The 15,191-nt window shown below is 37.8% G+C and overlaps 1 pseudogene; it reads left to right on the plus strand.

Moving 5' to 3' along the window:
- The first annotated feature begins 410 nt into the window (after window positions 1–410).
- On the plus strand, window positions 411–1,502 carry LOC129560060 (putative olfactory receptor 4A4; annotated as a pseudogene).
- Window positions 1,503–15,191: the final 13,689 nt, after the last annotated feature.

The following is a 15,191-nucleotide window of genomic DNA, read 5'->3' on the forward strand; positions in this document are numbered from 1 at the left end:
AGAATAACAGAATTCCCAAATGAAGTCTTCACGGGCTCATTGAAAGAACACAGTAGATATTTACTATATGTGTTTTATGTGAAAACCACCATAGAAGATATAACGATGAAGCTGTGTTCCAAAATGTAACAGATATGTTTACAGTCCTGTTTACAGTCTCAGTACAGCTCTGGTTCTCCTGAGTTCTTACTTCTGAAACATTTGCTAAGTTGTGGCCAACTCTTTGTGAACCTATGGACTGTAGCCCGCCAGGCGCCTCTGTCCATAGCATTTTCTGGGCAAGAATACTGGAGTGGGCTGCCATTTCCTTTGGCAGGGATCTTCACAACCCAGGGGTTGAGCCTGCATCTCCTGTGTCTCTTGTATTGATAAGTGGATTCTTTAATACTGAGCCACCTACAGAAGACTAAATGGGACGTAGTAGCAAAGTAACAGAATTTATTCTCCTGGGTCTCACTCAGGATCCTGAGGGGAAAAATTCATTGCTTGTCTTGTTTTTGCTGATCTACCTTGTGACAATGGTGGGCAACTTGTTCATTATGGTGACTGTTTTTGCCAGCCCTTCTCTGGACTCCCCCATGTACTTCTTCCTTTCTTATCTTTCACTCATGGATACAGTTGATTCCACTGCCATTTCACCCAAATTGATTATAGACTTACTCAGTGGTAAAAAGACAATTTCTTTCCCAATTTGCATGGGACAGCTCTTTCTAGAACACTTATTTGGAGGTTCTGAGGCTTTCCTTCTGGTGATGATGGCCTATGATCACTATGTGGCCATCTGTAAGCCACTGCACTACTTGACCGTCATGAAGCGACAGGTTTGTATCCTGCTGCTGGAGGTGGCGTGGGTGGGAGATCTTGTGCCCTTCATGGTTCAACTCCTCTGTCATTGACTGCTTCATCTGTGACATGTACCCATTTTTGGACCTTGCCTGTACTGACACTTCCGTTGCAGGTCGCGGGGTGGTTGCTAACGGTGGAGCAATGTGTACGATTATCTTCATCCTCCTGCCAGTGTCCTATAGGGTCATCCTAAATCCCCTTAGAGCTCGCAGTCAGGAAGGAAGGCACAAAGCCCTATCTACCTGCAGCTCCCACATCACAGTGCTGGTCCTCTTTTTATTCCCTGTATTTTCATGGATGTGAGAACTGTTTCCAACTTTCACATTGATAAATCCATAACTTTGGTTTATACCATCATCACTCCCATGCTGAACACTTTAATATACACCTTGAGAAATTCAGAGGTGAAAAGTGCTATGGCAAAACTCTGGTATAAAAAGTTAACTGTAGGTAAAAATAAGACTGCGTCACACACTTTGAATGTATCTGTTACTAATCCTAAAGCAATAAATGGGCAGTCGATTCTACAAATGGATGATTTAGTCAATTCAACGAACTCTACAGAAGGATTTTTTCCATTTATACAAAAGCACCCAAAAAGTAGAACTAATCTATTAGAGAATCAATCTAATAGAGAAATTCCTCAAGATGAATAAAAGGCACCAGTGTTTGTGCTATTAGCAGAAAAAAAATAAAGTTCACCTTCTAACTTAATTTTCTCAGTTTTTATTAAAATCAGACTTTAGTAGAAAGAATTCCTTCTTTTCAGAAGTGAAAAACAGGCTAATCTTGAAAATACATTTTTTATCCAAATTAATGGCTGGATGGCATCACCGACTCAATGGACATGAGTTTGAGTGAACTCCGGGAGTTGATGATGGATAGGGAGGCCTGGCGTGCTGTGATTCATGGGATCACAAAGAGTCGGACACGACTGAGCGACTGAACTGAACTGAACTGGATGGGAGAAAGTCATTTTGGCTAATAGTTAGAACATAGTTCTGAGGCCAAAAAAAGTGTTTTTAAAATTTTAAAATGTTAAACTTATTCTTTCAGCACAGTAACTTTCTGTGGATGCATTATGCATTTGTATTTAAGACAATTTCTATTCCTCAAGTCAATGTCTATGTGTTTGCAGTTCAGGATATTTAGACAGGAGAAGATGCTGTGTTTGGCTAAAGATATTTGTGTTTCTCCTTACTATTATATTACTTGATACAGAAAAACCCAAGGTAACAACTGTGAAAAGAGGAAATTTTTATTCATTTATAGCTTCAATAGGGATGCTTGTGGTATTCTTCTATAAAAATGTGTGTATTGGGAGGAGGGAGGTGGCAGGGGGGTTCAAGAAGGGGAACACATGTACACCCGAGGTGGATTCATGTCAATGTATGACAAAACCAATATAATATTGTAAAGTAATTAACCTCTAATAAAAAAAATAAATAATAAATATGATAACCCCCACCTGTATGTCAGTGTGCTGACAGGAACAGATACTAGTCCTCAAAGAAACAACGGAAAGCTATTCACAAAGTTTTCAAGATTAAGAGACTTTTAAAAATGATGATGTACCTACTGCTAGCAACAGTGAGAAGTCACTAGTATCCAAGCTATGAAGGGGCCAAAGGAGGAAATTTTTTTTTTTTTTTTTTTTTTTTAGAGGATGGTAATGCTGCTGCTACTGCTAGGTCTCTTCAGTCGTGTCTGACTCTGTGCGATCCCATAGACTGCAGCCCACCAGGCTCCCCCGTCCCTGGGATTCTCCAGGCAAGAACACTGGAGTGGGTTGCCATTTCCTTCTCCAGTGCATGAAAGTGAAAAGTGAAAGTGAAGTTGCTCAGTCCTGTCTGACTCTTAGCGACCCCACGGACTGTAGCCCACCCGACTCCTCCGTCCATGAGATTTTCCAGGCAATAGTACTGGAGTGGGGTGCCATTGCCTTCTCCGACAAATTGTACTAGGAGTTACTATATTTTTCATCACCATGAACTTGTTACAAAAAATCAAAAAAGCAAGCTTAACTTAAAGTGTCCTTAGTGACAAAATGGGAAGCACACATAAAGCATTTCTGCATACTGAAGTACAATAGTTATGTGGAAAAAGCACTCATATGATGAGTTGTGAGTTGAATTAGCACTTTTCATGGAAAGCCATTTTTGCTAGAAAGAATGACTAAGTTATTCTGAGTTGGGCATTTGGTGGACATTTTCTTGAAAATGAATGAAGTGAACCTGTTACTGCAGGGAAAACAACAGTTTGCTGCCAAAGATAAAATTTGAGTTTTCAAATGAGAATTAGAAATTTGTTCTCTTTGAGCCTGACATCTTCCCAACCTGGAAAGATTTTTCTGATGAGATCAGTGAAGTAACCAATGTGATTTTTAAATAATGTCTAATGGAATGTGTAAATATTTGGAATATTTGTATAATTCAGAGCATCAATATTTTTCAAATAATCAAACCATGGATGATGTCACAACATGGGTAAAAAATTCATTCAGGAGCAAGAAAGACTAATTGAATTTAATGTAAAAAGAGTACAAAAAATTCATTACATAGTTTCAGATTCCATATTGCAACTTTTAAGAAACTCCCACTTAAGTCTGGTATAATACCAAAGAAAACTACCCACAATAAAGTGAAAAGGTAAAAATACTCCTTTTTCTAACTACATTTTCTGTGTAAGGCATGGTTTTCTTTATATACTTCTATCAAAACAACATATTGTAAAGAATTAAATGCAGAAATGAGCATGAGAATCCAGCTATCTTCTGTTGAGCCAGATAGTAAAGAGAACAGCAAAATTTTAAAATAATGTCACTCCTCACATTTTTCTTGGAAGTTATATTTCATAAACATTATTCATGTTAATATGCAATGAGTTTATTTACGTTATTAACTTAATATTTTTAAAAGTTCTTAGTTTCAATTTCTAATATGGTAACCTACATAAACAAAAATTTAGTCCTCAATCATTTTACGAATGTAAGGAGAACTGAGACCAAAACGTTGGACAACTTCTGCTATTATGTTACTAATGCTTCTGATTTGCTAGAAAGTCTCTGCTTTAATAACAGTTCTACTCATCAAGGGGCCAGTTTCCTCTTTATCCACCACAGGTTCTACACCGATCATTTGATTAACTGTAAATGATTACTTTTCTGATTTATGACTTCATAATGCACAGTTTAAGGTGTAAACAAAAACGTGAAGCACTGGATTCTTTTCAACAAGCATGCATAAATTACACATTTTTCTGAAAACAGTTTTCTCTATGTAAACGATGAATTCATATAAAAAATCTGTCAATACCTGCTTTGTTGCATCGCGTCTTAAAAATGTCAAAAAGTTGGCCTCTCTTTGCATCTAATCGGCATTTTTATCTACACTATTACTTCAAAGTTTTGTGAGTCTGGGGACTAATAGCTATAACTAAAGAATAAGGGTCATTGACAGGAGCCTTGGCTTGATTAGACAGGTATGATCATTCCAAATCATGGCTCTTAAGGGAAAGTGCTAGGGAAATTAAAACATTGGTGATTTTAATTTTCACTTTCAGATCTCCTATTTGCTCCATGAGTGGGATCTAACCAACAGCTAACTGGCAGTTTATAGGCATAAAATGCACTATATAGGCACTTTGTAGACATCAAATTCCTAAGGCCCAGAAAAATTTGCAAAGATTAGAATTGCATCTGTAGGAGCAAATGTAGAATGTATCCCTAATGGTCAATGCTTTTTGCTCTTATCATTCACATTTTGACTATTGGACAAGAAGTAAAGCCCCACCTCAAACATGGTGAAAGTACAAGTTCCTTTAACTTCCTTGCCATCAAATAATTTCAACTCACACATACTCACACCTCATATCTACATTGAAATATGAGCCATCGATGTTCTTCATATGCAGTTTAGTTAAGTTCACTCAGTCGTGTCAGACTCTTTACGACCCCAAGAATCGCAGCACGCCAGGGCTCCCTGTCCATCACCAACTCCCAGAGTTCACTCAAACTCATGTCCATCGAGTTGGTGATGCCATCCAGCCATCCCATCCTCTGTCGTCCCCTTCTCCTCCTGCCCCTAATCCCTCCCAGCATCAGGGTCTTTTCCAATGAGTCAACTCGTCGCATGAGGTGGCCAAAGTATTGGAGTTTCTGCCTCAGCATCAGTCCTTCAAATGAACACCCAGGATTGATCTCTTTTAGAATGAATTGGTTGGATCTCCTTGCAGTACAAGAGACTCTCAAGAGTCTTCTCCAGCACCACAGTTCAAAAGCATCAATTCTTCGGTGATCAACTTTCTTCCCAGTCCAACTCTCACATCCATACATGACCACGGGAAAAACCATAGCCTTGACTAGATGGAGCTTGTTTGGCAAAGTAATGTCTCTGCTTTTGAATATGCTATCTAGGTTGGTCATAACTTTCCTTCCAAGGAGTAAGCGTCTTTTAATTTCATGGCTGCAATCAGCATCCACAGTGATGTTGGAGCCCCAAAAAATAAAGTCTGACATTATTTCCACTGTTTTTCCATCTATTTGCCATGAAGTGATGGGACCAGATGCCATGATCTTCGTTTTCTGAATGTTGAACTTCAAGCCAACGTTTTCACTCTCCTCTTTCACTTTCGTCAAGAGACTTTTTAGTTCTTCTTCATTTTCTGCCATAAGGGTGGTGTCATCTGCATATCTGAGGTTATTGATATTTCTCCCGGCAATCTTGGTTCCAGCTTGTGCTTCCTCCAGCCCAGCGTTTCTCATAATGTACTCTGCATATAAGTTAAATAAGCAAGGTGACAATATACAGCCTTGATGTACTCCTTTTCCTATTTGTAACCGGTCTTTTGTTCTATGTCCAGTTCTAACTGTTGCTTCCTGACCTGCATATAGGTTTCTCAAGAGGCAGGTCATGTGGTCTGTTATTCCCATCTCTTTCAGAATTTTCCACATTTTATTGTGTGCCTGCTGCAATGGACTGTGCAGAGGCGCGGCTGAGGAGCTACCCATCGCCCAAAGTCAGGGGCCATGGCCGAGAAGAGCTACCCCACGTCCGAGGTCAGGGGCGGCGGCTGAGAAGAGCTACCCCAGTCCGAGTTTGGGGGCCGTGGCCGAGGGGGGCTACCCCACATCCAAGGTCTGGGGTGGTGACTGAGAGGGGCTACCCTTCATCCAAGGTAAGGAGCAGTGTCTGTGCTTTGTTGGCACAGCCGTGAAGAGATATCCCATGTCCAAGGTAAGAGAAACCCAAGTAAGATTGTAGGTGTTTCGAGAGGGCATCAGAGGGCACATTGAAATCATAATCACAGAAAACTAGTCAATCTGATCACACGGACCACAGCCCTGGCTAACTTAGTGAAACTAAGCCATGCCGTGTGGGGCCACCCAAGATGGGCGGGTCATGGTGGAGAGGTCTGACAGAATGTGGTCCACTGGAGAAGGGAATGGCAAACCACTTCAGTATTCTTGCTTTGAGAACCCCATGAACAGTATGAAAAGGCAAAATGATAGGTTACTGAATGAGGAACTCCCCAGGTCGGTAGGTGCCCAGTATGCTACTGGAGATCAGTGGAGAAATAACTCCAGAAAGAATGAAGGGATGGAGGCAAAGCAAAAACACTACCCAGTTGTGGATGTGACTGGTGATAGAAGCAAGGTCCAATGCTGAAAAGAGTAATATTGCATAGGAACCTGGAATGTTAGGCCCATGAACCAAGGCAAATTGGAAGTGGTCAAACAGGAGATGACAAGAGTGAACGTAAACATTTTAAGAATCAGTGAACTAAAATGGACTGGAATGGGTGAATTTAGCTCAGATGACCATTATATCTACTACTGTGGGCAGGAATCCCTTAGAAGAAATGGAGTAGCCATCATGGTCAACAAAAGAGTCCGAAATGCAGTTCTTGGATGCAATCTCAAAAATGACAGGATGATCTCTGTTTGTTTCCAAGGCAAACCATTCAATATCACAGTAATCCAAAGCCTATGCCACAACCAGTAACACTGAAGAAGCTGAAGTTGAATGGTTCTATGAAGAGCTACAAGACCTTTTAGAACTAACACCCAAAAAAAGATGTCCTTTTCATATGCAGTAGCAGGAGAAAAACAGAAAAGTGGAAAGGGCTAAAGAAACAAATGGAATTGAACATGTTTCTGAGTGATAGGGAAACCTAAGTTCAGTGAATTTCAGGATTATGGGTTCATTGTTTTGCTGTGATGCAATGTGAGATAACATTTCTGTTTTATATATCACAGAGTGTATGTGTCAATCCCAATCTCCCAATTTACCCTTCCCCAACTATACCCCTCTCTATAACCATAGGTTTATTGTCTACATCTGTAACTCAAATTCAGTTTTGTAGATAAGTTCATTTATAGTGTTTTTTAGATTCTACATAAAAGTGATGTATGATATGTTTCTTTCTCTATTTGACTTCACTCAGTATGACAATTGCTAGGTCCATACACGCTGCAGCAAATGACATTTTGTTCATTTTTTGGCTTTGTAATGTTTCATTATGTATATATATCACATCTTCTTTATGAATTCCTTTATTGATGGACAGTTAGGTTGCTTCCATATTCTGGCTATTGGGAATACTGGTGTAGTGAACATTGGGTGCATGTATTGTTTCACATTATGATTTTCTTCAGCTATATGCTCAGGAGTGGACTTGTAGGGTCATATGTTAGCTCAATTTTTGGTTTTATAAGCCGTCTCCATATTGTTCTTCATAGTGGCTGTAACCAATTTACATTCTCACCAAGAATTTAGGAGGGTTCCCTTTTCTGCACACCTTCTCCAGCACTTAATGTTTGTGGGTTTTTTTTTTTTTTTTTTTTGATGATAGTCATTTTGACTGGTGTGAGGTGATACCTCATTGTAGTTTTGATTTGCATTTCTCTGATAATTGACAAGATTGAACATGTGTTCATATGCCTCTTGGCCATCCAGGGTACCATACACAAGACATGGAAGCAACCTAAATGTCCGTTGACAGAGGAACAGATAAAGATGATGTGGTACATATATACAAAGGAATATTACTCAGTCATTCAAAAGAATGAAATAATGCCATCTGCAGCAGCATGGATGGACTATGAGATTGTCATACTGAGTGAGGTAAGTCAGACAGAGAAGGAGAAATATCATATGGCATCCCTTGTAAGTGGAATCTACAAAGAAATGATAAAATGAACTTGCAAAACAGAAAAAGACTCCCAGATTTACGGAACAAACTAATGGATGCCAGGGGAAAGGATAGGGGGAAGGGATAGTTAGGGAGTTTGGGATGGACATGTGCACACTGCTATAATTTAAATGGATATGACCCAGACCTACTGTATAGCACATGGAACTCTGTTCAATGCTAATTCGTTCGCAGCCTTGATGGGAGGGGAGTTTGGGGAAGAATGGAACATGTATATGTACGACTGAATCCCTTTGTTGTTCACCTGAAACTATTACAACATTATTAATCAGCTATAGCCAAATACAAAATAAAAAGTTTAAAAAAATTACTGTGATCGACTCTTTTACACGATTATAGCTATGCTGTATCTTGGAATTGCTACGTCCCTCTTTTCTTCTCAATACTCTCTGCAAGTTCTCTCTTCCCTCTCAAGCTTGGACCATAAACTCCAGATTGCACTGCTGAAATTTGATGCTTATTTATTTATTTAGAATCAATCTGGAATTTGTTTATTCTCAGTGTCTCAGTTACAATAAAGTGTTAGTTATATGTGATCTTATGTGCCTAGTCAATTGCGCTGTTTGTTTTAATAGACCATGTGTAGAGAGATTCAGATTTAAGGACTGGTTTCTATACTTCATTATAGTAATTTATAATGTCTTTCAAATTGTAAGTCCTAGTTACCTATTTCTCATGATGTACACTGCATATAAGTTAAATAAGCAGGGTGACAATATACAACCTTGACGTAGTCCTTTTCCTATTTGGAACCAGTCTGTTGTTCCATGTTCAGTTCTAACTGCTGCTTCCTGACCTGCATACAGGTTTCTCAAGAGGCAGGTCAGGTGGTCTGGTATTCCCATCTCTTTCAGAATTTTCCACAGTTTATTGTGATCCACACAGTCAAAGGATTTGGCATAGTCAATGAAGCACAAATAGATGTTTTCCTGGAACTCTCTTGCTTTCTCCATGATCCAGCGGATGTTGGCAATTTGATCTCTGGTGCCTCTGCCTTTTCTGGAGATCCAACCAGTCCATTCTGAAGGAGATCAATCCTTAGTGTTCACTGGAAGGACTGATGCTAAAGCTGAAACTCCAATACTTTGGCCACCTCATGTGAAGAGTTGACTCACTGGAAAAGATTCTGATGCTGGGAGGGATTGTGGGTGGGAGGAGAAGGGGACGGCAGAGAATGAGATGGCTGGATGGCATCACCGACTCGATGGACATGAGTTTGAGTGAACACCTGGAGTTGGTGATGGACAGGGAGGCCTAGCGTGCTGTGATTCATGGGGTCGCAAAGAGTCAGACGTGACTGAGCAACTGAACTGAACTGAGTTACCTATTTCTGCATTTCTTTTTAAGAAAGATTACTTTATTCTGGACAAAGTTTGATTTCAAATTTTGTATGTGGATGTTATCTAAGTTAAATGGTACTTTAAGTCAAGTGATTAGTGAGAATCTTATTAAATATGTCTATCATACAGAAAGACAGACTTTTACTTTACTGCCATCTTAGACTTGAGAGTTTCAAATATACACTGATTAACTGAAAACAAAGGATTCTTGTTTAAGCAACCTTGTTGCTGCTACTGCTGCCAAGTCGCTTCAGTCGTGTCCGACTCTGTGTGATCCCATAGACAGCAGCCCACCAGGCTTCCCCGTCCCTGGGCAAGAACACCGGAGTGGGTTGCCATTTCCTTCTCCAGTGCATGTAAGTGAAAAGTGAAAGTGAAGTCACTTAGCGACCTCATGGACTGCAGCCTACCAGGCTCCTTCATCCACGGGATTTTCCAGGCAAGAGTACTGGAGTGGGTTGCCATTTCGTTCTCCGTTAAGTAACCTTACTGCTTTGCTATTAATAAGAGATGAGCATGCGTGCTAAGTCTCTTCAGTTATGTACAATTCTTTGCAACCCTATGGACTCTAGCCTGCCAGGCTCCCCTGTCCATGAGATTCCCCAGTCAAAAATACTGGAGTGGTTTGCCATGCCCTCCTCCAGAAGATATTCCCAACCCAAGGATGAAATCATCATCTCCTACATGTCCTGAATTGGCAGCTGTGTTCTTTACCACTAGTGCCACCCAGGATTTCAAAATAAGGCTTATTCTTTGCTATTAGAAGGCTCTCTTTTCACTTCAGTTCAGTTCAGTTCAGTCGCTCAGTCGTGTCTGACTCTTCGCGACCCCATGAATCACTTAATTAATTCCCCTAAAATGATTGGCCAGGAGAAGCCTCTGAAAATATACTGTGCACTGAAAAAAATCTCTCAGTCCTCTAGAGCATGATTCCTCAGTGAATTTAATCTGGAACAAACCTTGGGGAAAAACTGTTTTTAACAACTCAGTGAAGTGACTTATTGTTCATTGTTGATTAATTGCCCATTCTTATCTTCCCTTACCTGGGAGATTTCTCCTTGGGTATTAATGTCACAGTCGGGATGTAAAATAATATCTGTTAGTTCACTAGCCATGAACCATATTAGAATGGTCAAATAAATGTTTTAAAATATCCAAAATAAAGTCTGTTTCTGTAATACTCCAGTGGTCTACAGTTTTGACTAAAACATTGTTAAAATTATTCCATTTATTTATTCATGAAGTTTTAAATGTGTTCTTGATATATTTTCAATGACAACTTTCAAATTCAATGACATCAACTGTATAATTTTGAAGCCAGTTCTGAGTAATTCTACAATCCAGAGTGCAAAAAGGTTATAAAAGTTGAACAAGATGTTCATTCTTTGTGCAGGCAGAGAGATGTATCCTATATAACAAAGCACTTTCAGTTGCAGGCACTAAGTGTGTCCTGATCTTTTCTCTGCACTCACTCCTGCCATATTTTCATCAAACTAAACACCCATTGTCAAGAACCAAAGATAAAATTCGATAAGCCTGTATTTGGAACAGAGACAAAAGAAGAAATAGAAAACCCAGGTAACACATTCATAAAAATCTTCCTTGCTATGAAAAGAGGGCAAAATAGAGTTATTTGAAATTAATCATGTGTATTTCTTAAGGAGCTATTTTACTTATTATTTGACTTTAATTATTTTATGCCAAAAGTTCCAGGAATAATATAGTATGTACATTTACTCCATTTTACAAAATACTATTGGAATAAGTCCAATGACAATGTTCGCCAATATTTTGTATTAAGGTTGTTTAAATTCAAACTGAAATAGAATCTAAATATAACAGAGTATAACAGGACATGCATATGGTCTGCACAATAATTTTTTACAATGTTTCATATAATTCAGAAAATCAAATAATTATTTATTTTGCATCTTCATATATTGAAGATAATGATAATAAAGATTATGATAGCCTTTCCCTTCTCCAGGGGATCTTTCCAACCGAGGGACTGAACCCAGGTTTCCCACATTGCAGGCAGATTCTTTACCAGCTGAGCCACAAAGGAAACCCAAGAATACTGGAGTGCATAGCCTATTCCTTCTCTAGCAGATCTTCCCAACCCAGGAATTGAACCAGGGTCTCCTGTACTGCAGGTTATGAGCTCTGAGGGAAGCCCAAAGATTATGATAGTTCTTTACAAATTGCTACTTTGTACAGAGCATATTTAATGTTCTTGTTCTGTGTAGATATTTAACTCCTTTTCATATTTTTTTTTTTTTAGTTGTGGTAAATTATACAACACTCTCAATCTAACGGAATTTTTCATCATCTCAAACTGAAACTCTATGCATAAAAAAGTAATTCCCTGTCTACTCATTCCTCCAGTCCCTGTTGTACTGTGTACTTTCTATCTCATTGAATTTGACTATTCTAGGTACCTCATAAAGGGGAGATCATAAAATATAAGTGTTTCTGTGTCTGGCTTCTTGTGCTTAGCATATTTTCTTCAAGATTCATCTGTTACTTTAATTTCATCATCTGTTACTGTTAATTTCTTCAAGATTCATCTGATAGCATGTATCAGAATTTCCTTCCCATTTAAAGCTGTATGATTCCATTGTCTGTATATACCACAGTTTGTTTGCACATTCACTAATTGATGGCCATTAGAGTTGTCACCACCTTTTGGCTATTGTGAAAAGTGCTTCTATAAACACTGGTGTATAAATATTAACGTCTCTGCTTCCTATTCCTTTGTGTATAAACCCCAAATAACATTTTGATATGTAAATCAATAGCCTCTTATTATAAAAGGGAACTCAAAACTTGAAATGTAAAAACTTACATTCAGAGACCTTTAGTTACTTGTTAGACTCATCAATTTGTACTTATACCTAGCTGGAGAGTGAATTTTAGTGTCTGTGGAAATACAATTATTGAATTATGTTATATACAAGGCCTATTAAAGTCTTAGATAAAATATCAGCATCTATATCTTCAGGGGGTTAATGAACTGGATATTTTCTCACTTTTAGGGTCTTATGAATATTGTGAATGAAACAAGAGACATGGCATTATGCAGTCAGCTGACCTCATAATTTATGGAAAGAAGATCCCTCAAGTTAAATTTAAATTTATTGATACATTTCAAAGAGGAGAGTGAGATATGGAGAAAGACATAAAAGGGAATTTCCATACCATCATGTGAGTAGTAAAACTGGACATCTTCCAAAACTGCATATGATAATGACCCAGTCAATCTCTCCATCCCTCAGGAAAGCCTCTTTGGATAGTTATATAAAAGTGCAGATTTTGAGAAAACTCAAGTAAAACTAATTATAGAGATTTGGCACTAAAGTTAAATGGCGAAACAAAAGAATAATAAAAACATATTTTGAACTTATTTCATGCCTATTATTTGCTAGAAAATTTTTGACAATTTTGAAGATCTTCATTTGCATTATTCTATTGAAACCCTAGTATGTTAGATTCTATTATGTTTCATTACAGAGATTATGTTGAATGATTTACCCAGGTCACAAACTTTGTAAGTTCAGATTTTGAGGCTCAAATTCCAAACTAGAGTTTAGAACCTGCACTCTCAAAAAGTACATTGCAAGCATTCAGGGTCACAATGTTTTTAAAACAAATTTTATATTTATAAAACAAGGCAAAACTTATAAAACTATATATAAGTTAGGCAATATGACATCTCTGATAGTTTTATTTTGTGTGTGTGTGTGTGTATTTGTTTCCAACGTTTGTTCAACCATATTCAGGGTTTAGAAGTAACACTTTTATTATAAAGAAACTGATTTTGAAAATGTGATATTTCTTTAAAATTTAACTCTTTTTAACCTAATGAACTTGTTAGGCATTTTTTAGAACCTCAACATTTTTGCTGCATCATTTTAGTGGTCACTATAACTGACATGGGAAGCAGGTTTTACTATGACAGTGACCAGCGACAGTGTTAGTCTCTCAGTTTTGCCCAAATCTTTGCGACCCTGTGGATGGAGCCCGCCAGGCTCCTCTGTCCATGGGATTTCCCAGGCAAGGACACTGGAATGGGTTGCCATTCCCTTCTCCAGGGGATTTTCCCGACCCAGGGCTTGAACCCAGGCCTCCTGCATTGCAGGCAGATTCTTTACTGACTGAGCTACAAGGGAAGCCCCAGGTTTTACTATATAGACACTTAAAGAAAGACATATTTAGGCATGAATTGCAATCACATGTTTCAAAAGGATATGTACTAAAATCTCAGAAACTGAAATTTCAGTCTATAATTTCCAATATATTGCTGAATTAAAATGTTTCTTAGTATTTTACACTTTGCATATCATGTAGATGTTTTGTTTTTCCTCCTTATGTTGTTGAATTTGTCATTGTGTAGGCCTACTTAGTTTATCTTATTTCATTTATCATTGTGGAATAGTTATGGATTTACGTGTTCTGAGAATTCTTTAAAGATTTATTTGTTCCAGTTGATTATATTAAGAAGTTTGAAGACTATCCCAAGTGTTTGAAGCAGATATATTTATTTTAATAAAATATTTATAAAGTATAGAATTTTGTATCATGTCTTGTCAAATTTATGGTTTAAACTGTTTAGAGGAATAAATGTGTTCATAAGAATATTTTAATAGTGAACTATTTCTTGATCACTTAAAATATATGAGTCACACTCAGATTCCAGAGAAACAGTTATTAAGACACATTTATTGTCCCAAAAAATTCAACAGATGACAACAGAAAACCAGCTATAAACACATAGATGTTTTAAGTGCTCAGCAGGTCAAAGGGTTAGACTCTCCTACTGGAAGTTATGTTTTGAATGTAAGACAAAGTCTAAGAACTGCGAGTATTTGTTTTCCGTTACAAATAAATATGTGGCTATGTCACTGCGAGTGGAGATATTTAACTATGTATGTATAAAATGAACAGCCAAAACCTTGAAGATGGAACTCTTTTAGGCAATTGGTTTCTTCAATTCACATATGTTCAGAATTTTATTTTATTTTCTTTATTTAATCTAGAAGTATAAAGATTCTGAGAGGCAAATCCTGATGCTGATTCTGAGTTACCCTCCAATCCATCTCTAGCAGGACAGCTCAGGAAATCCTCCACTCCCTATTCATTCAGTACCCCAATCCAAACTGTTGACTGATTTCAAAGCATATTTTGTTTAGTTTCTAGTCTTTGCTGTTTTGCATCTACCTTTTCTCAGTCATCTCTTATTTTCTCTCTTCCACACTTTTATTTTACCTCTGATATCTGAGCATAAATTGAATTGCCAAATGCACAAAGAAGAGAACCATCTTCCATCTTTCACAAATGGCAGTCTGTAAATTAGACACTGAGATGGAGCACATTTAAAATAATTTTGCCAAAATGAAGTTACACACATTACATGTAAAACTGGCCATGGATCTATTTTCCTCAAGTGAGAAGGATTGTCCTGTTTTCCACATTGACTCAAAAAACGAAGAACTTACAATATGAACCAAATAATGAGCTTAATTTATTGATTACTATAAGAGTTAAATAGCCTTCAATACACATTCATTAACTCTGGTTAACATAAAGATGATCTACCAGCAAAAGTGTTAGCATGTCATTTAGGATAAAGGCTTCAACGACAAAAATTCAGAAACTCACAGCATCTGGAAATATCTTTCATAGATAAAAATCTTTTATCTATCTGTCATAATAAAAATCTTTCCAAGAAAAGTATGAGTTTTCCTAAGATGCCTGAGCAAAATCAAATAATAGCTCTAGATTTTTGGCATGGAA

Source organism: Moschus berezovskii, chromosome 16 (genome assembly GCF_049115385.1).
Source record: "Moschus berezovskii isolate FMDL1 chromosome 16, NW_MosBer_1.0, whole genome shotgun sequence".
NCBI lineage: Eukaryota > Metazoa > Chordata > Mammalia > Artiodactyla > Moschidae > Moschus > Moschus berezovskii.